We start from the raw sequence: 27930 nt of genomic DNA on the forward strand, positions 1-27930 counted from the left end.
ATGTCCTTCTCCCCTGCAGTTGAAGCATCGTAAGGCATTTCCGTGGCAGTCCTTGCCCCTATGGTCCTTATTACATTTTATGCATAGGAATTGCCTTGCGTTGGTTTCGTTGTACCTCATGGACGACCCTTGATTACGTGGGTTAATCGTCCTTGTGTTAGAGTCGCTCCTTGCTCTTTTCACAGGCGGTCCCCCACTCCCGGTATTCATCTTGCGAATTTGTTCTTGAACTCCTCGTTGTAGAAGTTGGATTCGGTAAATGTCGGTGGCGCTGGTGTAAGCCTCATTAAGGGTTCTGGGCTTACTTACGATTAGAGCCTTTCGAGCTTCGAAGTTGAGACCCGTCACAAACTTCTCTATTTTGGTCGTCTCTGTAGGCACCAATTCAGGTGCAAAACGAGCTAGCTCAAGAAATCATTTGTGGTATTCCATTACAAGGCCATCCCCTGTTTCAGGTGGAGGAATTCTTCGTACATGGCTGCCCTTATGTGTGCGGGGTAGAACCGTCCCCGTAGTCGTGCCTTTAGGGATTCCCAGTTGAATCCCGGTTCTTGCCTGCAAGCAGGTCCTTCGTGAACCCACCAAAGATCGGCCTCGTGTCCGAAATAGAACGAGGTTAAATCCACACGACGTCCTTCCGGGCATTCCACTACCTCGAAGATCTTATCGAATGTTCGGATCCATTCCTCGAGGGTCGTGGGATCTTATTCTCCTGAGAAGATAGGCAGGCGATGGCTTGAGACTTGGCGAGCTACATCTGAGTGTCCGTTCAGCGGTGGTAGTCGGTTGTTGTTATGGAGGATGGCGTCGCTCAGTGTCTGGGCGGCCTAAGTCAGTTGCTGTAGGTTCTGAGATAGTGATTCTGGGGTAGAGGGTTCAGGGGTCCTTGACTGATTCCTTGTTGGTGCCATTCTGGTATCTACAGGACCAACATTGATCGTAATGGTAAGTTAGGGGTTCACATCCTTACCTTGATGTTATAATTACGGGGAATTCTTAAGCTAAGCACAGAATAAAGTGAGGAGAAGTTAAGCAAACAATGATAGATAAACTCACAGCCTTACCGCACGTTCTAAGATTCTAAGTCCTAAGTGTTTAAGCACTTAGAGTTAAAGCTTAACATCTTAAAGTCTCAAACTTAGAGTACCATCCTAGGTGCAACCTAGATTCCTAAAGTCTAGCTCTTAACATCCCAAGTATGTAAGTACCTAGAGTTCAAGCTTAATGTCCCTAAGTCTTATCCTAAAGGCATTGTCCTAGGGTCGAACTTAGGGCCGATCTTCTATGGTGAATTCCACTTCATCAATCTTGGTATCCAGATCTTCTATGGTACATAAGAAAGCCTCACATCCCTTACTTAAGTATTTCTTCATCTTCATCATGGATACCAGTTTGATTTCTGGGTTCTTGACGGAGCCGCGGTAAGATACCTGTTTCCCGTTTGGGCCTTTCAAAATTATTTTCTATTCGCCACACAAGATTTGGGCTTTGAATTGCCCCAGCCAATCCATTCCCAAAATTACTTGTATACCGTCTAGCCTAAACTGGATCAAGTTACTAGGGAATCCCACTCCGCCTATGGCGATCATGACTCCCTTGAACATACGATCACATTTTTTAACACTTCTCCGGATGCTACCTTGACCCTTAACTGTACCCTGGTGCTTGCTGTCAAACTGAGCTTTACTGCAAACTAGGCGGCTATGAACGAGTTGGTGGCTCTTGAGTCAAACAGCGCAACGGCAGGCATGGAATGTAAAAGGAATGTTCCGGTTACCACATCGATGTCTCCGATTCGGGCCTTACGCATGGCGAGAATTCTTCTCTGGGCGACCTCAGTCTCGTCCTTTGGAATCCGAGCCATCGAGGTACCCAGAGTCGGGGGTGGGACAATCCTAGCAGCCTTAAGTTTATTTGGAGGGATCACCAAGCTTTCCTTGATCTTCCTTTTATTCGTTTTGGGGACCCCACGGGGAATGCGTTGTATCCGATCGAGTTCGGCTGCCTTGGTGTAGGCTTCATTGATTGTTCTCGGTTTGTTTACGATCAAGGATTTTCTAGCCTCAAAGGTGAGTCCCGCAATGAACCTTTCCACCCTCGTTGCCTCCGTAGGAGTTAATACTTGCGTGAAACGAGCCAGCTCTAGGAATACCTTGTTGTACTCCATCACTGTGGTGAATCCCTATTTTAGGTGGAGGAATTCTTCATACGTGGCTGCTCTTACGTGTGTGGGATAGAAGCGTTCCCGTAACTGGGCTTTTAAGGTTCCCTAGTTGAAGCCTAGTTCTTGCCCAAGGGCCGGGCCTTCATAGACCCACCAAAAGTCGGCCTCATGTCCAAGGTAGATCGTTGCCAGTTCGACTCGTCGTTCCTCCGGGCAATCTTCTGCCTCGAAGATCTTATCGAACGTTCGGATCTATTCTTCGAGTATTGTAGGATCTTCTTCCTCGACGAAGATAGGGGGCGATGGTTCGATACTTGGCGGGCTATATCGTGGCTGCCGTTTGATGGCGGACGGTTGTTGTTGTTAAGGATGGTGTTACTCAATGATTGGGCGATCAGGGTTAATTGTTGTAAATTCTGGGTCAACAGGTCGCTAGCGGGTGTCTCAGTGGTCCTCTTATGGTTTAGTGGTGCCATTTCAAATTCTACAGGGTTAACATCGGTCATAGATGTAGGTCAAGAATATACACCCTAACCTGAGTGCTTTAACTACAGGAACTTTAAACTAAGCAAGGAGCAAGTCAAGGGGAATATTAAACAGAAAGCGATAAGTAAACTCACAATCTCACCGCGCATCTTAGTATCTGCTTATCCTAAGTACTTAAACACCTAGATATTTCAGCCTAATATCTTAAAGTCCTGTCCTAAAGACATTGTCCTAGAGCCGAACTTAGGCTCTGATACTAACTATAACACCCCTAATTTTTTAAAACATTTAAAGCTTAAACAATAAGATGAAACTATCATTAATACCCAACAGAGCGGAAGCTAACAACATAAGTATCGGGGTGCTATGCCACATCTAAGTCTGATGACCTAGATGCATAGGCCAAAACCAACTAAACTAGCATCATCCACAATTGATATTCAAATACAGTCAAGGCACACAAGCCATCTAAACTAAGACTAGAACTAACTATAGCTAAGTCCACGGTCCATCTAGCGCGCTCCGAAGCTACTGGTCAGTACCTGAAAAACATACGGTGTAACAACCATCAGCGAATAATGCTGAGTAACCCACTGCCACGCATTGAGTACAATATAGGTACATATAAGAAAACCATTTTGAGACTCGGGGATACATATATAGCCCTAAACAACTCTAGCTTAAAAACCAAAACCAAGACTCGAGGCATACCAATAGACTTAACAATATAAAAACACATAAAGGTACTAACATGCATCCTAAGACCATAAGTTAAGACAATAACAAGACTCAAACTCCATTCGCAGATCTGTTTCGCCAAAACAAGGCACAATATCACTCCAAGGGTACTGCAACACTGCACTCCAAAGTGCTGCAGCCCATAATGCATCAAAGGAACTGTAACACCACACTCCAAAAGTACTACAGCCCACCGCATGCCAAAAGGTCCTGCAACACCACACTCCAAAAGTACTGCAACCTATCATAACCCAGATACTGCAGCACCACACTCCAAAGATACTGCAGCCCGTAAAACCAATGGTACTGCAACACCACACTCCAAAGGTATTGCAGCCCATCATAACCAAGGGTATCGCAACACCACACTCCAAAAGCACTGCGGCCCCACCAGATCTGCCTTTCCAACACAATAGCACACAACACACTACAATACTTCAACAAGGGATAGTAAGAGGGAAGGATACAACAAGCACATAGACTCGGGAATCACTTAGACTCTACTTCCAACGACCACCAGGCAACCACAAGACTCCTATGGGAACATACAAACCTCATCCTAGGCCAACGGGATACCAACTTAAACCATATACAATACCCATGGTTCACAAATCCTAATTCGGTATCCACGACATCAAACTAGACTCACGAACACCAAATGGGCACAACGGGACATGGGGGAAAAACGACACACTAACCCGCCCGTACTTGCGGGTGGAACGGCGGGTGGACAACCACCTGCTGGTGGACGGCCTTGTACGAACGGGTACACCTGCGGGTGGTCGTCGACCCGCCGGCCACCTGCTGGTACGGTGTCCCGTACTGGCGGGTGGTCAGGTGGGGGTTCGTTCCGCCATCGACTACCCGCTGGTACGAAGGTTCTTGGCTTATTTTCTCAACCCAGGAATTCATCAAACTTACCCAAAATCAAGTCCAAACACATCCCAACACGCATAAACAATAACAAGGACTTGAATACCAAGAATAAGCCAAGAAACAACACAATTACACCCTAGGCACAAGCCCTAAACATGCCAAGACTCAAGACCAAACATATAATCGTTCAAGAGCATCAAGAACCTCAAGAACCCACTATATAAAACCCTAAAGACAAGCTCTAAACGTAATTAAATACAAGAACATGCAAACCACCATGCAAGATCATCAAGAATATCAACAATAACAAGAATAACACTGAGTGTAACAAGCCGTGTTAACAGCTTCTGCCCAAAATCTCTTAGGTAAGCCAGAATAAGAAATCATGGTTCGAGCTGCTTCCTTAAGAGTTCGGTTTCTTCTTTCAGCAACCCCGTTTAGTTGTGGGGTTCTTGGTGCTGAAAGTTGATGCAAAATCCCATATAGACCACATAAATCTTTTGTGACATGATTCACAAATTCAGTTCCTTGATCAGATAGAATTTTAACGATGTTCATCCCTTTTTTTAGTCTCAAGTTATCTCAACAACTCGGGTAACAACTTCTCAGTTTCGTTTTTCTTTTTCAAGAATAAAGTCCATGTGTATCGAGAGTAGTCATCTACTACTACAAGTGTGTATTTTCGTCCACTCAGACTTGCTGGATCAATTGGACCAAATAGATCCATGTGTAGAAGATTTAGAGGTCTTGAATTAGTATCAATACTCTTTGATTTGAAGGATGCTTTTATTTGCTTGCCCTTCTGGCATGCTTCACAGATTTTATCCTTATTAAAGGATATCTTTGGTAGACCTTCCACCAGTTATTCTCAGGCTAGTTTCCAATGGTTTTGAAATTGAGATGGTTAAACTTGTTATGCCATTCCCAACTCAAGTCATTGTCTCTTTTAGCAACCAGAAAAACATTCAATTTTGATGACTTCCAAATGACCACATACATATTCTTTTGTCTTTTGGCTGACAAGATTTGTAACACCCCCCAAACAAGACCTATATAAAAAACCTTAACACATGTATATTAAACAACAAAACTAGCACAGCGGAAGATAAAACGAGAACTGGATAAAAGAAATCCAAACGGGGTGTCACGCCACGTCTACCAAACACGGTAAACGCTACGGCAAACAATCTGCAAGTGTATACATCTATCCCAAAAACATCAGTCTAAAACTACATTGGCGCACAGGCCACAAAACAAGGATGATGGTACTAAGCTACCAGGCACTAGACATCCCGCTCGTCTAAACATCACCTGAAAGATACAAAGATAAACATTGGGATGACGCCCGGTCAGCGATAATTGCTGGTAACCCACCAATACATGTGAAATATCATACATAGATAGATATAAGTTGTAAAACCATTTTCGAAACGGAATACATAAGTATATAAGTCAAAAACCAAGATCAACAGTCAACACAAGACTCATCACTCACAAGGATAACACGGGGACACATCCCAAACCACAAAGGTTAACCACAACGCAAAGGATAAAGACAAGACCGATGGCAACACATGCCAAAACAACACATGCTTATGTGACTACACACGTCACGAGAGAAGAACACACAACACCGGCTATACTAGCCCTCGCAACATCACCCATCACGAGTTGATATGCCTTCCTTATGCCCTGTTCCAACCTTATGGCTACCCCCAACCTTATATCTTCTTCCAACCATTACCTCCAGGACCCCTGTACAGCCAAGTCAAACCTTATTCCCCTGGGACCGTCGTCCCCAACCAACGACCACCAACGAGACCACCAATTCATAGTACACAAGGTACCGTACACGACAACACATGCCCGGATAACACATGTTATCCCCCAAAAACGTGAACCTTACACAAAGGCCACAACTCCATAATCACGTCACGGCCACCACGAGGACCGCTGCAATACCTTGGTGACTAGTGTCCCATATCACTAATCGTGCAATCCAGGTAAAGCCACACACGCACCACAACTCAACAAGAGTCAAACAACGGATCACAACGAAGGTATGAAACATATTCAATTAAGGAACGGGTCACAGCCCAACAACATCAACGATGAATAACACAAGTTATCATCAACCAAACGGAAGGTACAAACCACACACACGCTAGCATTAAGACAATAAACTAGCATGCTTAACAACGGAGAAACTCAAGATAGTTCCGAGGAACACACAAGACACCTCTTGGTCCAATGAAACACAATGTTGAACACTTAGCACAATTCAAGACACCAAAGTCCTACATGGATACCTACCATATAGTTCTAGACATACGAAACATCAAGAAGACGCTCAAATAGTTCCACAAAAGAACATCGGGAAGTCAAAAGATCAAATACCGAGTCAAAAGAATTACGGGGAACAAATCCCGAACAAACACAACCATGTACCCGCGGGTGGACCCACGGGTAGTGCCCCACACGTGGTTCCACCCGCGGGAACATATTCCCACAGAGCCATGTACCCGCGGGTAGGCTGGCGGGTGGTGCCCCGCCCGCGGGAACACTCCTGTTCCACAACAAATCCCTTCGGGGCTTTTCTTCTCCAAACACAAATTCAAGTCCAAAACATGCCAAATCTCACCCAATATGACAAAATGACTTGAATCATGGAAAATGCCAAGCAATGGCACAAAGAAACCCTAAACACAAGCTCTAGATATGCAATATCACAAGACAAATGCATAACCCCTCACATTTCATATCAAAACACATGTAGAATCCAAGAAATCACATATAGGTAAGCAAAATAGGTTTTGTAGAGCATGGGTTACCTCTTGTAGACCAAAAGACTTCACTTTACACCACAACAAGCTCCCCCAAAGCTTACTTTCCAAACCCACTTCAAGATTAAACTAAAAGATCATAAAGATCCTACCTTTAAGAAAAAGACAACTAAGATGAAACCAAAAACACAAGATGGACTTAGATCTTACCCTCCTAGATGCCCAAATAGGTGAAAGGTTGAATCTTGGAAGAAAATCTTGGAATCTTGACAAGGTTCTCAACTTGGCTTGGAGAATAAGATACACTTCTTTTCTAGAGAAAAGGTAGAGCTAATTTCTAAGAATTGTAAGGAATGAAATGAAGAAGTCTTCTAGGTTAGGTTACAATACTAACTCTTGGTGAAAAGTCAAGAATACCCTTACTAACCCTTAGAAAGTGTAAGGAACAAGGGAACTCCCCTCAAAGCTCAAGGTACAACACAACTTTAAGGTTGACTAGTCAAATACTAGTCTTTGAGTATTAAAAATCAGGATTTTAGGAATTAATTCTTCAAATAAAATAGGATTAATTACTCAATTAATCCATGGATTGAATGTGGATTTTTGGGGTGTCACAAGATTGATTCTCCATTCTCTTCGTCAATGACATTACATTGATCTTTGGAGAATTCCACTTTGTAACCCATGTCACAGAATTGACTAGTGCTTAATCCTTCCACAAATGATATATTCTGAGTTGTTAGACCATTCTTGTTGATATCTCCAACACCACTAGTTTGTCCACTAGTTACTCCACCAAATAGGACTTTTGGACCATTCTTTTCTGTGAAATTACATAAGTTTGATCTGTTTTCTGTCATATGTCTAGAACATCCACTGTCAACATACCAAATCTCTTTGTTTTCCTGAAATCAAAGATATATGATTTAGGCACCCATTGGGTCCTTACTGGTTAGCAGTCAGTTTGGGTATCCACATGTACATAGAACCTGTCAAGTTCATCCTGGCTAGAGTTTAACAAACAGATAGATTGAGCATCAAGAACTCTAGCCTCAACACAACCACCGACTTCTAGAAAACAACCAAGAACTAGACTACTAATTCCATACACCAACTTACTAAGCTAGCTAAATAACAAGACAACAAGCAACAACAAGCAAGCACACAAAGCAAACAACAACCTATCACCAAGCTAACAACGACTAAGAAGGAAACTACAAGGAAAAAGGCGAACGGGATTACCGCAACACGAGCTAGAACTCCTCACTCTCCGACTCTTCGGCCTCTTCAGACTCCTCTTCGTCTTCGTCTCTGCGGCTCGAACTGGCTTCAATCTGGTCCAACCTCTGATGCACTGCGACGAACTGCGCCTTCATAAACGCGAAGCCTTCTGCGATCATGCTGTTCTGCTGACGAAGCAAGGTGACAACGCGCTCCTCATGCACCATGACATCATGCTCCCTCTTCGTGCGAGCTTCTTTCCTTCTCCAGCTTTCCTCATTGTCCGAATCACTTTCTTCAGCTTCGGCGGCCTCCGGTGCTCCCACTTCTTCTTCTTAGTCTACTTCCTCCTCAGCTTCTTCGTCACCGCCCAAACTCTGGACTGCGAGGCTCAACTTCCCAGCATGGATTCCAAGCTCAGCAGCTAACTCCTCCCGTTCATCAGGTGCTTTCCTTGCAACCTCTTCAAGCGTGATGTACTCACCATCATCCAACCGAAACAGATTACAACTCTGAAGATTGGTGGTATCCAACACCATCTTTCCCACGGCCTTCGGGAGGCAACCGTCCACATTGACACCCTTCTTAACCAAGATCCAACTCAGCACCATCCCATAAAGTAAGCTCTTCCGATTGTGATCCCGGCAAAACACCATGTGTTGCATCATCAAAGCAGGCAGGTTGAACTTAACCATGTTCTTGAGGCAAAAGGCAAAGGTGCACTGCAACTTACCCAACAAACTGCTTTTGTTGTTATTAGGAAACAAACAATCCGACACCAACATCACCAAGATCCTTTGCTCTGCAGACAACCACTTCTTCTCCGGCCTAGAGGCTTGAGTGAAACCACTCGTATGGCCCAACAGATAGCTCAAATAGTCACTGTACCCCATGGTATCCGTACTAATCCAAGAATGACCACTGTACTGAGCCACTCCGGTAGCAGACAAACTCAACAACTAAGCCAACCTCTTTTCAGATAATACAACCTTCACACCTCTCACCTTAGAGGTGATCTCCAACTTATCACCCTCCTTTGTCACAACCATGTGACGATAAAACTCTTTCACCAAACTCGGGTATGTCTCGGCCCTTATGGCGAGAAACCCATCCAACAAACCTTGATACCTAAGCATATCCAACAAAGGACTAGGAAAAGATTCCGGATCAAAAGCTTTACCTTCAAGGACGAGGTAATGGGTATCCACCCATTCCGCTTTTCTTGCCAAACTTAACCTTCTAGGCATGATTGAAGATGACCCAAAGTTCAACAAAAAGGACCCAAGGCTTCTCCTCTTTCTCCTCGCTCTCTCGCTGCTCTCTCTCGCTCTCTCGCTCGGCTTCCCTCTCTCGGCGGCACAGCTCCGGCGGCGGCGACACGACGGAGCTCCGGCTGCTGCGACGGCGAAGGGCGGTGGCTCGGCGACGGGTAGGTGGTGGTGGCGGGTTGCAGGTGAAGCTACGGGGGGGGGGGGGGATTCGGTTACACACACGGGTGGGGAGGGAAGAAAGGGAAAGGGAATTTGGAGATTTTAGGGATTTAAGAGAAATTGGGGAAAAAGATGATTTAATTTGTGGATTTTGGGTAAAGTGAAAATTTGTGGTTTAAATGGAATTAAAATTGGTTAGGTTCCAAGAAAGATAATTGGTTGAAGTGGCTTAGAGGTTGGGTTGACAAAGATTAGGCTCGGGTTTAAAACTCAAAGGTTACAATTAAACACTAGGCTTGGCTTTTAAGCTACACAAGGAAGGGATTTTGTTATGAATTTTGCTATTTCCAAATTCGAAGAATACTTGGAAAGTTTAGGGAGTTCACAAGGAATTGTTGTAAGAACAACCAAGTATAAAGATTGTAGAATTGGCCCAAATCGCAAAACATGACAAGGATGGATTGCTAACTTCACAACGAAGCTTATATACCAAACTAAAGGAATCACTTAGCAAGAAGAGTCTACACTAAACCCCAAAAGAGTTGCTATCAAAGAAAAGCATACCAAGGATTTCCAAGCAAAAGACAACTACGAAACACAAGGTAACACTCAAGACACAACGAACACGATGATTTTGGAAAAAGAAACAAGGATACGCTAGAAGAAAGGGGTTACCTGCCACTTCATCCTCCATCAAGCCCTCCAACTCAGCCTGTGAACGCGCCATCACAAAGACCTTTCCAGGTGGCCTAGCTCCGACTGCTCCGCGACCCGAACTCCCTCCCGATGCTCCTCCGGCTGTCGGGGGTGGCGGCAGCGCTCTCTGACCGACAAGCTGGGGACACTCCGCGACTTTGTGACCACGATCCCCACATCGGAAACACCTAAACGCCTGGCCATGACAATCTTGGCCCGCGTGCACCTTCCCACATCTTCGACAAACAACCGACTTAGCTTGATCCCGATGCTCCACCCTGATAGGTCATTGAGAAGAAGATGACACGACCTTGACTTGAAAACTCGGTCGGGGCTTCTTGAAGGTGGAAGAACCTCTGCTCTCAACCCTCTTCCTAGCTAGCTCATACGATCCTTTTTGAAGCTGCTGAACACGATACAGATCCGCGGCACTCAGGTACGCATCCTTAAGGGAACTTGGCCTACTCACCGTCAACGCTTTTCGTGCCTCATAATTCAGACCGGCAACGAAACGCTCAACCTTAGCAAGCTCCGTAGGCACAAGCATCCTTGCGAAGCGCGCCAACTCTAAGAACTTCTTGTGGTATTCGACCACAGACAGGGATCCTTGCTGCAGGTGAAAGAACTCATCAAACATGGCGGCTCGCACATGCGCTGAGTAGAACCTCTCGCGCATTCTGTCCTTGAGCGCGGTCCAATAAAACCCAGGCTCTTCAAGGAAGGTCGGACCTTCGTGGACCCACCACAGATCAGCTTCTTGGCAGAAGTAGAACGTTGCCAGTTCTACTCTTCTCTCCTCGGGGCAACCCACAACGGTGAAGATCTTATCAAACACCCGTAGCCACTCTTCCAAGACTACCGGGTCTTCTTCGCCGGCGAAGGTTGGCGGCCGATGTCTCGACACCAAACGAGCACCTACATCTCGGTGCCCAGCAGGGGGAGGAGGCGGCACAGCTTGACTGTTGTTCAGCAAGGCTTCACTGAGCGTCTGCATCGTCTGCGTCATCTGATGGAGATTCTGAGTGAGCTGCTCGTTCGTCGGGGTCTCCGGGGTGCGAGCGCGGGGACGAGGAGGTATCGCAAACTTCTACAACAACAATGAGGTTACCAAAAGAGAGCAAACAAGCAAGACAGAAAGCAACACACAGCTCACCGCGCAATCTAGAGTCCTAAGCCTAACACTTAGCTTCTTAAGGTCGCATAGAGGTCTCAAAACACACTTAACCACTTAGAAAGTCTAGACTTAACTCTTCCTAGGCTCAAAACCAAGGCTTTGATACCAACTGTAACACCCCCAAAACAAGACCTATATAAAAAGCCTTAACACATGCAGATTAAACAACAAAACTAGCACAGCGGAAGATAAAACGAGAACTGGATAAAAGAAATCCAAACGAGGTGTCACGCCACGTCTACCAAACACGGTAAACGCTACGGCAAACAATCTGCAAGTGTATACATCTATCCCAAAAACATCAGTCTAAAACTACATTGGCGCACATGCCACAAAACAAGGATGAGGGTACTAAGCTACCAGGCAATAGACATCGCGCTCGTCTAAACATCACCTGAAAGATACAAAGATAAATATTGGGACGACGCCCGGTCAGCGATAATTGCTGGTAACCCACCAATACATGTGAAATATCATACATAGATAGATATAAGTTGTAAAACCATTTTCGAAACGGAATACATTGGCTTAACACCAGACCATCAGGTCTTCTAATGATTCTAATCCCGAGGATTAAATCAACCAAACCCATATCCTTCATGTCAAATCTCGCATTTAACATGTTTTTGGTAGACTTGATCATCCGATCGTTACTACCAACGATGAGCATGTCATCTACGTATAAACAAAGAATGACATAACCGTCTATCGTTTCTTTAACGTAGACACATTTGTCACTTTCGTTTATTTTAAATCCATTAGTCAACATCGCATGGTCAAACTTCTCGTGCCATTGCTTAGGCGCTTGTTTTAAACCATATAACGATTTAACCAACTTACACACTTTCCTTTCTTGGCCCGGAACCACGAACCCTTCGGGTTGTTCCATATAGATTTCCTCATCTAGTTCGCCATTTAGGAAAGCGGTTTTAACGTCCATTTGATGAACTTCCAAATTCCGCAGCGCGGCTATAGCAAGTATCATTCTAATGGAATTTATTCTCGTCACGGGAGAATACGTGTCGAAGTAATCAAGGCCCTCGCGTTGCTTGTAACCCTTGATTACAAGCCTAGCCTTATACTTCTCGATGGAACCATCGGGTTTCATCTTCCTTTTAAAGACCCACTTGGATCCTAAGGGTTTACTACCCGGAGGAAGATCAACAAGTTCCCAAGTGTGATTCTGTAAAATAGAATCCACTTCACTTTTAATAGCCTCTTTCCACATTGGTCCTTCTGTAGAAGTCACGGCTTCTCCGTACGTTCGAGGCTCGTTTTCTATCAAACAAGATAGAAAATCGAGTTCATTTTCTAATAAACAAGTTAGAGTACTCGAATCGTACTCCAACAAGTAAGTTAGAAAATCAGGACCGAATGATTTTCCAACTCTCGCCCGCTTACCGCGTATTGGCTCGAGCTCGGGTTCTCTCTCGGATTCCCCACTATCATTATCCATAGCTTCGTCAAACGTTCGTTTTGATGAACTCGGTCCCTCATTGGACCTACAAGGAAATACATTTTCAAAGAAAGATGCATTCCTTGATTCTATTATCGTGTTCTCGTGTACGTCCGGATTATGGGACTCGTGTACTAAGAACCGATAAGCACTACTATTATGTGCATAGCCAATAAAGATACAATCCACTGTCTTAGGACCTATCTTTACTTTATTAGGTGTTGGCACCAAAACTTTGGCAAGACACCCCCACACTTTCAGGTACTGGTTGGAAGGTTTCCTACCGTTCCACAGCTCATAAGGAGTCTTATCGAGCTTCTTGTGGGGTACCTTATTCAAAAGGTAATTACTTGTCAAAATAGCTTCACCCCACGCGTCTTGAGGTAGGCCCGAACTTATAAGCATCGCATTCATCATATCTTTCAATGTACGATTCTTTCGTTCGGCAACACCGTTCGATTGAGGTGAGTAAGGTGCAGTACGCTCGTGTATTATACCTACACTCGCACAGAAGTCACCAATAGGTGCTTCGTACTCACCACCTCGATCGCTTTTAACTTTCTTAATCTTACAATTAAGTTGGTTTTCAACTTCATTCTTATAAAGAATGAATTTTTCCAAGGCTTCGTCTTTGCTTTTAAGCAAATACACATAGCAATAACGTTTGCTATCGTCGATAAACATGATAAAATATTTATTACCACCTCTCGTTTGTATCGATCTAAAATCGCACAAATCACTATGGATTAATTCTAGTGGTTCAGTTTCCCTTTCAACCGATTTGAAAGGTACTTTCGTTAATTTTGCCTCAACACAAATTTCACATTTGTTATTTGTGTTAATTTGAAAATTAGGAATATGGTCCATGTTAATTAATCTACGTATAGAATTATAATTAACGTGACCTAGTCTACCATGCCACAAATTGGAAGACTCAAGCAAGTAAACGGAATTAACTTTGCTCTTATTCATGATAATAGGCATTACATTGAGCTTAAAAAGCCCATCAGTTACATAACCTTTGCCTACAAACATTCCTAACTTAGACAAAACAACCTTGTCTGACTCGAACACCATGCGAAAGCCATGCTTGTTCAACAGTGAGCCAGACACCAGATTCTTCCTCAGCTCTGGAACATACAGCACGTTGTTCAACGTCAGTTCCTTCCCGGAAGTCATCTTCAGAACCACCTTGCCCACGCCTTCCACAGCAGACTGAGCAGAGTTTCCCATCCAAACCTTCTCGCCCTCAACGGTCTCAAAGGTGTTGAACATTTCTCGGTTGCAACACAAGTGCCTTGTTGCACCAGTGTCGATGAACCACTCTCGTGGGTTAGAGTCCACGAGGTTCACCTCGGTCACCATAGCCGAAAGGCTAATCTCGTCCTCCTTCTGATTGCTTTCCTCAACCATGTTGGCTTCAGAACTCTTGTTCTTCTTCTTTGGAACTTTGCACTCAGAGGACTTGTGGCCAGTCTTGCCACAATTGAAGCATTTTCCATGAAATTTCTTCTTGGTAATGCCTCCTTTCAGACCTAGCTTTTGCTTGTCTTTCTTGTTCTTCTTGGAGTTTTTAGCATGCTCCACAACATTGGCTTTAGCACCAATAGTGACAGAATTTCTTCCATCATTCGTCTTGTTCCCCTCCTCAATTCGGAGTCGCTAGATCAGGTCCTCCAGGTTCATTTCCTTTCGCTTATGCTTAAGGTAATTCTTGAAGTCCTTCCACCCTGGAGGCAGCAAGTGGATAACAGATCCCACTAGGAAGGCTTCACTCAACGTCATGCCTTCGTCACGGATTTCATCAAAGATTAGTTGTAAATCTTCAACCTGACTTAGCACGGTTTTGGAATCAACCATTTTGAAGTCAAGGAATCGGCCAACCACAAATTTCTTTGCGCCGGCATCCTCACTTCGGTATTTATGATCCAAGGCTTCCCACAGCGCTTTCGCTGTGCCAATCTTGCGATATACATCGTATAACGCATCACACAATCCATTTAGGATGTAGTTTCGGCATAGGAAGTCCGAATCCTTCCAATAGCCAACTGCCATCACGGATTGGGCATCTTGTTCCCTTAATTTGGGAACCGTCTCGGTCAAGAATCTCGCCAAGCCGAGAGTTGCCAGGTAGAACAGCATCTTTTGCTGCCACCTCTTGAAGTTCGATCCACTACCGGTGAACTTCTCCGGTCTTTCGGCCGAACCACTGGGTACCGTAGGTACCCGAGTCATGGGAATATATCCCTCAGTGCTCCCACCATCTTGTGAACCAACGTTCACTGGTGTAGCTTGGGAATTAGCAACATTATTGCCATTCCCACCACTGTTGTTCTCAACAACATTCTCCTCCCCGAGAGCTGGCAAAACTGGATTCTCCATTTCTTCTAGGAAATTAGAGATAAACAACCAACGGAAAACGGATATAAGGTTTTAAGATTGTTGGTTATTATGGTTGAAAAATTCCCAAAAAAAAAAATAATAATCCTACGGAAAGATTAATATTATATGGGAAAACAGAAAATTGGGAAGGAAAAGGTTGAGTGTTTGGGTAAAGGTTTAGCACGAGTTCGAACACGAAGTTCTTTTCCTTAAAACCTTATTTGCTACCTCCCACAAGTGCTAGGAGCGTTGTAGCCTAGGTTTCCCAGGATAAAACGTGCTACGATTCCTTGTTTAAGCACCTAAACAAGGAACCCGGCAAACAAAGCAAAGTAGAGAACACTAGTTGGTAAAGAAGAGAGTAGAAGCAGAGTTTTGGGAAGCTGAAAGCTACTGGAATTCCTTTCGTTTTTGTACTGTGTAAAATGCTACTGCTTCTACCTCTCTTTATATAGGGATGTTGGAGTGATAGCATTCAACATGGCCATTAAATTGGTGTTAAAACCAATTGTGTAACACCTGTAACGGTCACCACTAAGTAGGATTAAACTCAGAATTTAAAAATTGGAATTAAAACAGTATTAATTCCGTAACAGAACTTTCGGGTTTCAGACCGTTGGGTTGCAGGTTCACACGAGAGCACACGGACCAGTCAACACGAGAGTACATCTCTCGTGTGCAATACTCTCGTGGTCACAGATGCAGGTGCACCACACACGAGAGTAGGTCCCGCAAGGCCAGCCCATTTCCGGACGACATTCGTGCCTGCAGGTGCCGGCACACGCGAGCTCGGGCTTGATTTCAAGCCTTTTTGATGTCCTCTAGTTGGATTTTGATTTGCACCCCCCCCCCCCCCCCCCGCGCGAGAGAGCCTCTATGCTATACAATTCTACAAGCTTGAAAAGAGCTCATGTATATAAGGGGGGCAAATCTTGTTTCCAAACCAATGTGGGACAAAGTCCTACATTTTCCCTTCATTTCTCAACTTAAATGGGTCTACTTTGAGAATCAATATCTCATTCACCCATTATCCGTTTTGAGCGTACAATATATCAATCTCTTCGTCTTACTACGAAGAATCCGAATCCACTTTGACCCGACCCAAATCGGAAGTGGACCCACTGATAATTGTATCACAAAATAGCCACTTAATATGCCATTTTAAGCTAATTTTTCCAACATTTTGAAATCAAATATGTTGGTAATCCTCTCTAATATGCTGGCAATCCTATTACGTTACTACTATAACTAGTATTTGTCCCGTGCGATGCACGGAAAATATGTTATAAAAATCTACTCTATATGAGGTTTATTCATATATAAAATTTTTGTTATTTAATAATTATTATGTGTGAATTCCTGTAATAAAATTATGAACATAAATATATTTACAATTAAAATAATATTTAAGGTGGGTGATTACTACAAATCTTAAACTATATTAAAAATTTAGTACATAGTATTTAATATTACAAATTTTTAAGAACTTAGTAAACTACAATAGTAATTGAATTACAATTTTAGAATCACCACGGATCAAATTTTTTAGACCTTTGAGATTTCTAACTCTAGATGTAGCACCATACAATTGACCTTTAAAGACCAAAATCACAATATTAGTTCGAACATTGATTTTTTCTTCCAAATACTATCAAATTAAGTGTGTAATCAATAAAAGATGAGAACTAATAATTCGAGAATATAATCTTAATGTTACTAAGCCACTTCACGTCAATTAAGTTGGAGAGTGTTGTTGGATAGTATCCGATGAATCCACGAATAACGCATCTTTGTCTCCGTAGTCCTCAATATGCACATCAACAATCTTAAATATTAGGCCGCCTAGCTATGCCATATATTAATTTCAAACTTATGAACTTTGGGGTTGCATGTAATAAAAAGTATATTTTAAATATACTAAGGGTACATTATATATGTATGTAAGGTACTTTCAATATAAAAATAATGTATTTTTAATATATTAAAAATGTATTTGATATTCATGATCCATACAATTATGTGGACCATCGTTCACACAATAATTTGCCAGTAGAAATTGAATTATAAATAAATAAATAAATAAATATATATATTAGAAACTGTCCGTAGAAATTATCATTATTATTATTATTATTATTATTATTATTATTATTATTATTATTATTATTATTGTTATTAGTATTTTTATTATAATTAACAATATTATTATGGTTTTGTGAAAATTAAATGTTGATTATCAACATTTAATTTTCACAATAACAATATTATTATGGTCTTGTGAAAATTAAATGTTGATATTATCACCATTTAATTTTCACAAGACCATATAGCTTTATTATATATAGGATAATAGGCTAACAACCTAACGCCATAATTACATACCTTAATAATAATAATAATAATAATAATAATAATAATAATAATAATAATAATAATAATAATAATAATTATTATTATTATTATTATTATTATTATTATTATTATTATTATTATTATTATTATTAAATCCTCTCTAATATGTTGCCAATGCTATCAAGTTGCTACTATAATAATTCTTTTATAGCCAAACGCCATAATTACTTACCTTAATAATAATAATAATCTATATATCTATATCTATATATATCTATATAAAAACAAAATCTTCCTATTTTATTTTCCTGTCCAAACTTTTGTAGTCAACTAATTAAATATTTGTATTAGACAATAAAAACTAATTAGGAATATTAATATAATAAATTGATTAAGAATATCACTATAATAAATTAATTAGAGCAATACCTTAAATAAATAAATACACTTTTCTTAGAGACTTGGAATAAAATATTAATTACCCAAACTTTTTCCTCTCGCTAACTTTCGCGAGTTCTCCTTCTTCTCTACGTGAGAGCTTTTCTTTCTCCTTTCTTGTGAGTTGCTTCTGGTTTTCATGGTTGCTAATGGTGCTTCTTGTTCAAGGGCAACCCTACCCTCACTAATCTCGATGATGAGGATGTCATGCAACAAGTCGGAAACATATCTCTGGGACCGACTGAAGGTGCTGATGAGTTCCTGGCCGTGGCGAGGCTGGTATCTGATAAACGGGCCAAGTTTGTGTTTTTCAGAGACACTTTGGCGTTGGTTTGGCGACTAGCGCTAGGAATGAATATTCGTGAGCTTGAATCCAAACGCTATCTGTTTCGTTTCTTCCACGAAAATGACTTCTCTCGTATCATGGAGGATGGTCCTTGGGCCTATGAGCAAAGCTTGCTGATTCTCAAACCGAATGTTGATCCGGAGTCTATCCCCCTTGACACCGTTGAGTTTTGGATACAGGTTCATGGGGTTCTACCAGGCTTCCGATCGGAGGCAGTACTGAATGAGATCGGTGACTTTATTTGTCGGGTTATTCGTTTGGATGAACGTAACTTCGACCGTTCATTGCGTTCTTTCTTCCGAGTACGACTGTAAATCGATGTTGCTAAGCCGCTAAAAAAAAGGGATGAAGTTGAAAAAGGACAATGATGAGTGGTTCGGCTAGATTTTCGCTACGAGCGCCTACCTACATTTTGTTTCATTTGTGGCATTCTTGTGTTAGATATATATAATCTAACTATACTTAATAATAGTATACGAGAGATCTGAACTCGTATAAGAGCGGAAGTGTAGCCATGTTGATCTCCAGCCACAGTTGATATTTCTGACCGTTAGCCATTGTTTGCCTCATACCTGACTCAGAACCCTAGATAGTGCATTTGTGTCTATTAAGCAGTATGAGTACCGTAAATGGATGTTCTATATCATCAATCATCCTTATCCCATCAATCCAGGATTACATTAGGCACAGAGTTTGGTGGACTAACAACTTCTAGTTATTCAGTCCAGCCATATCACTTAATAAGCCTAGTCAACTTGCATCACTTAATTAAGACCCTAATATATAATATACAATATATATATATATATATATATATATATATATATATATATATATATATATATATATATATATATATATATATATATATATAATATATTATGAGGGAAAATCTTACATTCTCCCACTTTTGCAAGTACTAGCACAACCTTCATTAAAGAACAAAACACACGAATCATAGTGGCATGTCCTCTATTTAATCAGAGTAGTATCTATTATGGTCACATGCATTTTAATTCTTCAACTTAGGTCCTTTATGAGCAAACCCAATGTTTATTCTCGGTACCTTAAGGGATGGTACAAAAGAGTACAAAAGAGTACACTGTATGATCTCTAAACCTTATAAGCATGTCTTAAGTAGATATCTTTTAATGTTAGCATAATGCTAACTGTATTCTATGACTTCTTTATAAGTTAACATAAGCACTACCTATAACGGCTAAGAGTTTGGAGTTGACACGTCTGTCACTCCCACTCATCAAAATAGCCATAAGATAGTCAAGTCACAGAAACATTCCAATAAGTTAGACAATAAACCAAAGGTCTAAGTCCATAAATTTGGAATCTTAAACATACACCATAACTTCCCAAATAACTTCAATGTCCGTTTTAAATGAACTGAACATAATGAGTCTGACTTATATGTCTCACAAAATTATTTTGAGCCTTACAAACCAAAATGGCCCAGGATCAATTTTGAATAATCTAAAGACTCTATTAATCACTGAATAATTTATTAAATGACAGCGCACAACAAGTTAAATCCTTTTGTTCTAATAAATTCCTTAATATTGTTGCAACATTTTCATAAATATGTTGCACAACCCAAGGTTCAATAATTTGAACTTATGAATTTATAAGAACAAATACAAGATTAATACTTGTGGAATATTTTGGACTTATTGTTTGACAAACAATCCAATTTGAGATGTATGAAGCCAATAATTAAATCCATAATCTTCAATGGAGCATCATAATGATCTTTTTCTAAATGATCACTCCCACTGATTAAGATATTCTTCAACAAAATTAATAAAGTGAACTTAATAATATACATACTCATAAATGATTTGACCAACTAACAAATGAAGACATAATTCCCCACCATTAGTTGGACATACTAAATAATCAATTTTTGGTTCCAATTAAAGTCCAACTAAATAATGAAGATATAATTCCCCACCATAGTTGGACATACTAAAAATTAAAATTAAAAAAAAAAAAATACACCTTCCAAAACCAAGTTAGAATTTGGCAGAAAAGATACATTTTATTATTAATGGAATTCAAAAGATGTATGTCAAATCATGTAACTTACTACAGTTAGTCCGAAAAACCGAGCAAGATTCGTGGATTAATTAATAAAAGTAGCTAAATTTTGAGAAGTGACTGAAAACATGTTTTGCAAATGCAAACCATGAAACTTAGAATTATAATGAAGCTAAATTTATAAATTCTAAGAAATTGTGATAAAATTATCATCTAATGGGTTGAGGGATTTATTGACATAAAACTTGTCTGTGGGCTAAAGTTTTAATTCTATTCAATCCAATTAAGAAACCCTTATGATAATATTTTTGACAATTACTAAAGAGCCAGAAGAATCTAGTGACATAAAACTTGCTTGTGGGCTAAAGTTTTACTCAATTAGATCCAACTGAAAAAATTTCTTTATGATGAAACAATTATCAAATGAGTTGAAGAATCAAGTGACATAAAACTTGCCTGTAGGCTAAAGTTTTACTCAGTAAGATTCATTACAAACATTATGATAAAAAACTTAAGAAATCATGTTCCTTTTCTTAATCCCTGTGGACAAATTAAGGAATATATATGATCTAAAGTTTACATCATAAAACTAAACTTCATGATAGAATTGGAAATTATTTACAAATAACCATAAAGTATCTATCATAACTGATAAAACTACTAAACTACATTCCGATACATAATTGCCTGTGGGCTAAATTATGACCGTAGTTCAATATTTCATCCTGACTAATTATACAAATATAACGAAATTGCATGTGAGCCAAATTCTATCATATTACATACAATTAATCAGAAATGATATGTACAAAAATTTATGTGATCAAAATAAACCGCTTAATATATAATTTTAACAGATTAAGGATGTTGTGGCTACTCCCCCACCAAATTAAAATTATAAGATCACTAGACAATTATCAATTCATTGCCTAAACTTTATATGATTGAAACTTAACAATCTTAGGTAGTTGAACATGATGTAGCTATTCCTTATTAACCAAGACTGAAAACTTGAGAGACTTCAGTAAATTAAAGATGCTATGGCTATTCTTTAATGAACCGAAATCAAATCACATTGGCAAGGAATACTTAAAATTTTGACAAACAGATTATACCAGATTCTGATGGGAAAATCTAAATATACTCACATAAAAGGTGGTTAGAGACTAAGTCTCACTGAAAATCAATTCCTTAGATAGAGTATCAATTGAAGGAGACTAGTGACACAAGATGTCCTTAAGTCATGGCCATTAAAACTAGTATGTCCCCCCAATTCATATATACTTAATGTATAACTGTTTGGGGGTATGAACTTAAAACTGTAGGGTATACAGCAGTATACTGAATGGTTCACCTATGATTAAAACTTAAATGATAAACTAAATTAGCAGACTAAATGTGCTTAAATTCAGGCACTACCGCAACTTAAGTTTATGCATCTATCCAAACTCAAATAGGAACTAATATAATTCCATCCTAAAGTATGCATTGCTAAAGACATAATAAAATTGCATAATTTAAAACATAATATTATGCTTAGGACAAATATGCATAAAACTAAACATTAAACTCATATATTCCAAATAAACTGCATAACTTAAAGCAATTTACAATATAAGATTTCAAAGTATAAATTTAATATTCAAACACCAATGAGTCCAAACCAAAAGAGGCCCAACATTTTGAATAATAATGTACTGGATATATACTTTAAAATTTTTAAACAGTAAGCCCTTGACAAAATGTTTTAATGCATAAAGATCAAATTCATGAGAAATAACTAAATTTACAAATTCAAACAATATCAAACCAAAAGGATATGCTATCATTTGTAAATTAAAATCTCACAAACTCTAATTGCATAGTTAAACTTAATATTATGCACCTAATGTGATCGAATGAGGCATAAAACAATCTAAAGAATATGAACCAACTAAAGAATACGAATTTACACCAAATATTCATTTATTCATACTTAACCAAATATGGGCAATCAAATCAAAAATCATAATTCAAAGAACTAAATGAATTATGAAATGAATGGCAAAAGTCAATTGCCTAGAAAATATGCTTTCCAAGATTACTAAATTGATTCAAAATCACTCTCCATAACCCAGTTAATAATATTATTATTATTAATGGCAAAATTGCAAAAAAAAAAATCAAAATAGAAATAAATAGTCATAATAATATTATCACATTATGTAGGAGACTCAATATGAAAAAACAATGGTTAAAAATGTTAACATTTATAAACGTTTTCGGATAAAATTTTAAAAACTTAATAAAATTTGAAGTCCGAAAAACATTAATGTCAAGAAAACTATTTTCTTAACTGGAACACTGTCACATAAATTTATTTGGAAACAGTTCAAGGTACATATCTGAATACCATTACAATACTAATGTCATCATTAATTAAGTATTAATAGTAATAAGTAACATTATAATCACTATTAACATTAATAATAACGACAAATTAAAGTATGGTAATGCACCTTTTAATGTTCCCATTTTTCTAAACATAAAATATGTGACTAGTCCAAATTAGCGGTTAACCGTAACTATAGCACTAATTATCAATAATAACCATAAAAGATAATTAATGTCTAACCTTAATGATGCAAATCGCATCTCCCCATTGTGCTAACAACGATGACGATCCACAAGAAACTCCCAAACTTTAGAATACTCTCAATCTTCACTATCGGTGTCAATAAACTCGATGCAGCGTCCAATGGTACGTTCAAAAATTGATTGGTAGAACTCGCACGGGCTTAGCTCAATGGTTTAGTGGGCAGTATTTGGGAGAAGAAAAATTGATTGGTAGGACTTAATTACCAACATTAATAGTCATTAAAATGAAATGGTAATCATGCCAATGTACCAAATATAGCAGATTACCATGAAATGATAATTATTATGGAAGGTAATAAATGAGATTAGCTCCTAAACTTAATAACAGTAATTAATAATGCCCATTAATACTAACAACAATAAAGGCAAAACTGTAATTAAGGGATGCCAAATACTAATCTCAATTTACCACATAATAATTAACCATGACTATTATGATACTTAGGGAGACTGAAGTTAAGGTAATAACTAAATTACCATTTTACAGACAATATACCAACTATATTGCTTTTGCCATAAAATTAAAGACTTAATATTATTATTAAGGCCTTGAAAACTATTGATAGATTAAAAACATAATCAACTTCAATAATAGTTTGTAATTCTTAATGACCAAAATAACAATTAAATTCTTAATGTCTCAAAACAGACCAAGATAATAATTATAGCACTTAATCACTTAAATTAGGCTCATAATCCTCAATGGTCCAAGTGAATTATAACATGGATGGAAAATGGTCTAATACTGAAGTAGATCCAAAACTTAATATTATTACCAACGATGAATACCTAAACATAGTAGTTAGTAATAATTAAAACTTAATAAACATGTTATAATTAAATAAAAGAGCCACAATTATTATTTAAATATCAATCAAAATGATGGGATCCATACTTTAATGACCCAAGATAGGTCCCAAATAGCTTGTTCAAAATAGGTTCTAAAGTCCCATAGACACATAAAACTAAAATATGTCAAATTAAAGAGAAACCAAACAAGTTGCTTTAGTAGATCAAGATACCTAAAATTGACCTAAGGATCCAAAATTGAGGGTGTGTTTGGAAACCCGGAAAATGACTTCTGGAAGTCATTTTCCGGTTTTTGGTGTTTGGCTACATTGGAAAATGACTGGTCAAAGGAAAATGAGGAGAAGTCAATGGAAAAGGAAGGCAATTTTCTGGAAAATGACTTCCCCTTTTTTTTGGGGGAAGTCATTTTCCTTCCATCCACGCACGACTTCTTCTTCCCTCTTCAACAGCTCTGCCTCCTCCTTCAACATTTGCAATACAACTCACCAACACTTCCTCCTCCATCAATCCATAATCACAAAAGCTTCAACAACACTAGAAAAGCTATTGAGGTATATCTCATCTCTTTCTAGTTTGAATTTTTTTTTTTTCTATGAACTTTATAGATCTATTTTCTGAGTTTGTTTTTTTTTTCTTCACTGGTTTCCGCATCGGAAACCATTTCTGGTTTCCGATGCGAAACCATCTCACTCACTGGTTTCCGATGCGGAAACCAGAGGCACTGGTTTCCCCGCCGGAAACCAGTGGGTTTCCGGCGGGGAAACCAGTGAAGAAAAAAAAAAAAAAAACAAACTCAGAACTTGTATGCTTTGATTGCCATGCCAGTAGATTTGATTGCTACATAATTTTTTTTCAATACCATGTCAGTAGATTTGATTATACATGATCTTAAACACAGCTATTCTAACTTTGAGATGGATGGTTTCATTAAACACATACAGTAGATTTGATTATACATGATCTTGAAGAACTTGTATATTGGTAGCTGCTTATAATACACCTTGGTTGCTGCTTATTTGGTTTATTGATTTTGATCACTAATTATTGTGTGGTTATGACCTATGTGTTAGTTTTAATTGTGGTTATTTGTTATCATTTTTTTTGTGTGTATAGATGGATAGAAATCATGTGCGTGCAACTGTTATGGGTGCAGCAAGTGCTATACTAGCTATGGGAGTTCTTCTATTACAACAACTTAGGAATAGAAACCAAATAGAACATAACATTGTCAATAGAGATGATGAGCGTGAGAGTTACATAAATAGTATCTTGTGTGAGGGTGATAACAAATGCATTAGCGTTATTAGAATGCGACCTATTTCCTTTTATAAATTGTGTGACCTTCTTGCTACTAAGAACTTATTACGCACAACTAGAGCCGTAAGTATTAAGGAACAAGTTTTAATATTTTTACATATAATAGGTCACAATGTACGTTTTCGAGTAATTGGGTCAAGGTATTATAGGTCAATTGAGACAATTCACCGTTACTTTAGAAGTGTTTTGAGAGCCATTTTATCTTTGTATACAAACCTCATAGTATTACCGGTCGGTGAAGTAACTCCTCATGAAATCATTAGCAATCCGCGATTTTATCCCTATTTCAAAGATTGTTTAGGAGAAATAGATGGAACCCATATTCGTGCATCCGTTGCAATTAATATGCAAGGAAGTTTTCGCGGACGTAAGGGTGGAACAACACAAAATGTATTTGCTGCCATCACTTTTGATTTGCGATTTTGTTATGTGCTAGCTGGGTGGGAAGGTAGTGCACATGATTCTCGAGTCTTGAACGATGCACTCACACGTCCAAATAAATTTAAAATTCCAGAAGATATAAAATAAAATTATGTAATCACTTTTTACATTGTGTTGTTTGTTATTGCATATAAGTAATCAAATTATGTAAACTTGTAGGGAAATATTATCTTGGTGATGCTGGATATGGCATACGGAATGGAATACTTACTCCATATCGTGGTGTTAGATACCATTTGAAAGAGTTTAGTGCTCATCGTCCTGAGAATAAGAAAGAACTTTTCAATCTTCGTCATTCGTCCTTACTTACATCTATTGAAAGAGTGTTTGGAATTTTGAAGAAACGGTTCCGTGTGTTAGATGCTGAACCTTTTTGGGATTACCAGACACAAGTGGATATAGTTTTAGCTTGTTGTATAATTCATAACCATATTATGGGAGTTGATCCTAATGATGAGCTTAATCAAGCAACAGTTGATTTGATGATGATAACTTGTTGCCCTTATCTCATACGCAAACAGAAGAAAGACAAGAAGTTAGACAATGGAATGCAAAGAGAGATGAGATCGCAGAACAAATGTGTAATGAATTTCTTATTAGGAACTAGTGTCTAGTTTCATATATTTGAGTATGCTTTGTTATTGGATATTATTAGTTACGTTGTTGAACATTTCTTATTGTTGTGTACTTGATTATGCTTTGTTATTGGATATTATTATATGGACATGAGTATGCTTTGTTAATGGATATTATGTTTCATTCGTTGACGTTGGTTGTTATTGTTTTTATGTTATTATAGAAACATGAATAAGGGAAAGGGAATTGCCACTTCTAGACAATTTCGGTGGACAAAGCCAATGGAGGGCGTATTTTTAAAGATATTAGCTGAAGAGGCTAGGAATTCCAATAATCCAACTAACAATTTTAGAACATCTTCATTCAATCGTGTTGCATCTACCATATCTGAACAATTTAATGTTGCATGTGAAGTCAAACATGTTGAGAATCACTTGAAAACAGTGAAGAACACATGGATGATGTTATGCAAGCTGAAGGGGATGAGTGGTCTTGGATGGGATGATAACTTGAAAATGATTACATGTGATGAAGCCCCGTATATTGAGCTTATCACGGTAATATTTTATTATCATAATTTGACTATTGCATAAATCTAATGTTTTTTATTAGAAAATATCTCATGTTTATTATTTATTTATAGGCAACTCCCAAGTATGAAACATTGTTGAACAGGAAGATTGACTACTACGATGAGATGTCCATTGTCGCTGGCAGAGATTGTGCCATAGGACGATTTGCAAAATCTTTTGCAGATGTTACTTTAGATGGCCCTCATGATGAGATGTTGCCAGATAACAATGATGAAACCCTGCCTGAAGGAAATGATGAAGAAAGTAGGGGAAGAACATCTGCATCAACTGCGTCGTCTCAAAGATCCGGTCGTAAGCGAAAGTCACTTGACTTGAAGGTCGATGAAATTGCTGAACAACTTGGTAGCATTGCCAGAGCAATTAAATCTTTGAATACTAGCATTGATGAAAATCAGTTGTTTGCGGATGTGATGAGCATAGGTGATGGCTTTCATAAGGATGACCTATGTAAGGCATTTGAATACTTGATGACAAATGAGGTTCAGGCGAGGATTTTCAACGCGAAGAATGCAAGTTTGAAGAGGAAATGGATTGAGAAATTTATTTCTTCTTCGGATTAAATTTTCTATGCCTTTTTTTTTGTTGGTTAACATGGATGTTAAGACTTGGATTGTAATATTTAAGACTTATTTTTATGTATGCTTTGTAGTTGGTTGGTTATGTTGGATCTTTAATACTTGATTATATTGGATCCTAAGACTTTGTGGATTTTAATTTTCAATACTTGATTTTGTTGATTCCTTTATGTTGTTTCTAACATGTAATTGTGGTTTGAAATTGCCATATTATGACAATAGTTTTAATACTAGAAAGATATATTGAGAGCAAAGGCATTCGAATTAAATACAACTAAAATTTATGTAGCATGGAATTTGAAATAAAAATTATTATATTATACAAAAAAACAATAAAAATATATTTATCGAATAACAATTAAAATGTTTAAGTATACCATTCTGTTCATT

The 27930-nt window shown here is 38.8% G+C and overlaps 1 long non-coding RNA gene across 1 annotated transcript; it reads right to left on the reverse strand.

The window, feature by feature from the left end:
* Window positions 1-1313: 1313 nt before the first annotated feature.
* LOC109191405 lies at window positions 1314-27416 on the reverse strand. Its single transcript, XR_002055911.1, has 3 exons — window positions 27342-27416; window positions 18290-18301; window positions 1314-1324 (listed from the first exon to the last, which is right to left on the reverse strand). It is a non-coding gene; the product is annotated as an uncharacterized LOC109191405 (long non-coding RNA).
* Window positions 27417-27930: the final 514 nt, after the last annotated feature.

Source organism: Ipomoea nil, unplaced genomic scaffold (genome assembly GCF_001879475.1).
Source record: "Ipomoea nil cultivar Tokyo-kokei standard unplaced genomic scaffold, Asagao_1.1 scaffold0205, whole genome shotgun sequence".
Lineage (NCBI taxonomy): Eukaryota > Viridiplantae > Streptophyta > Magnoliopsida > Solanales > Convolvulaceae > Ipomoea > Ipomoea nil.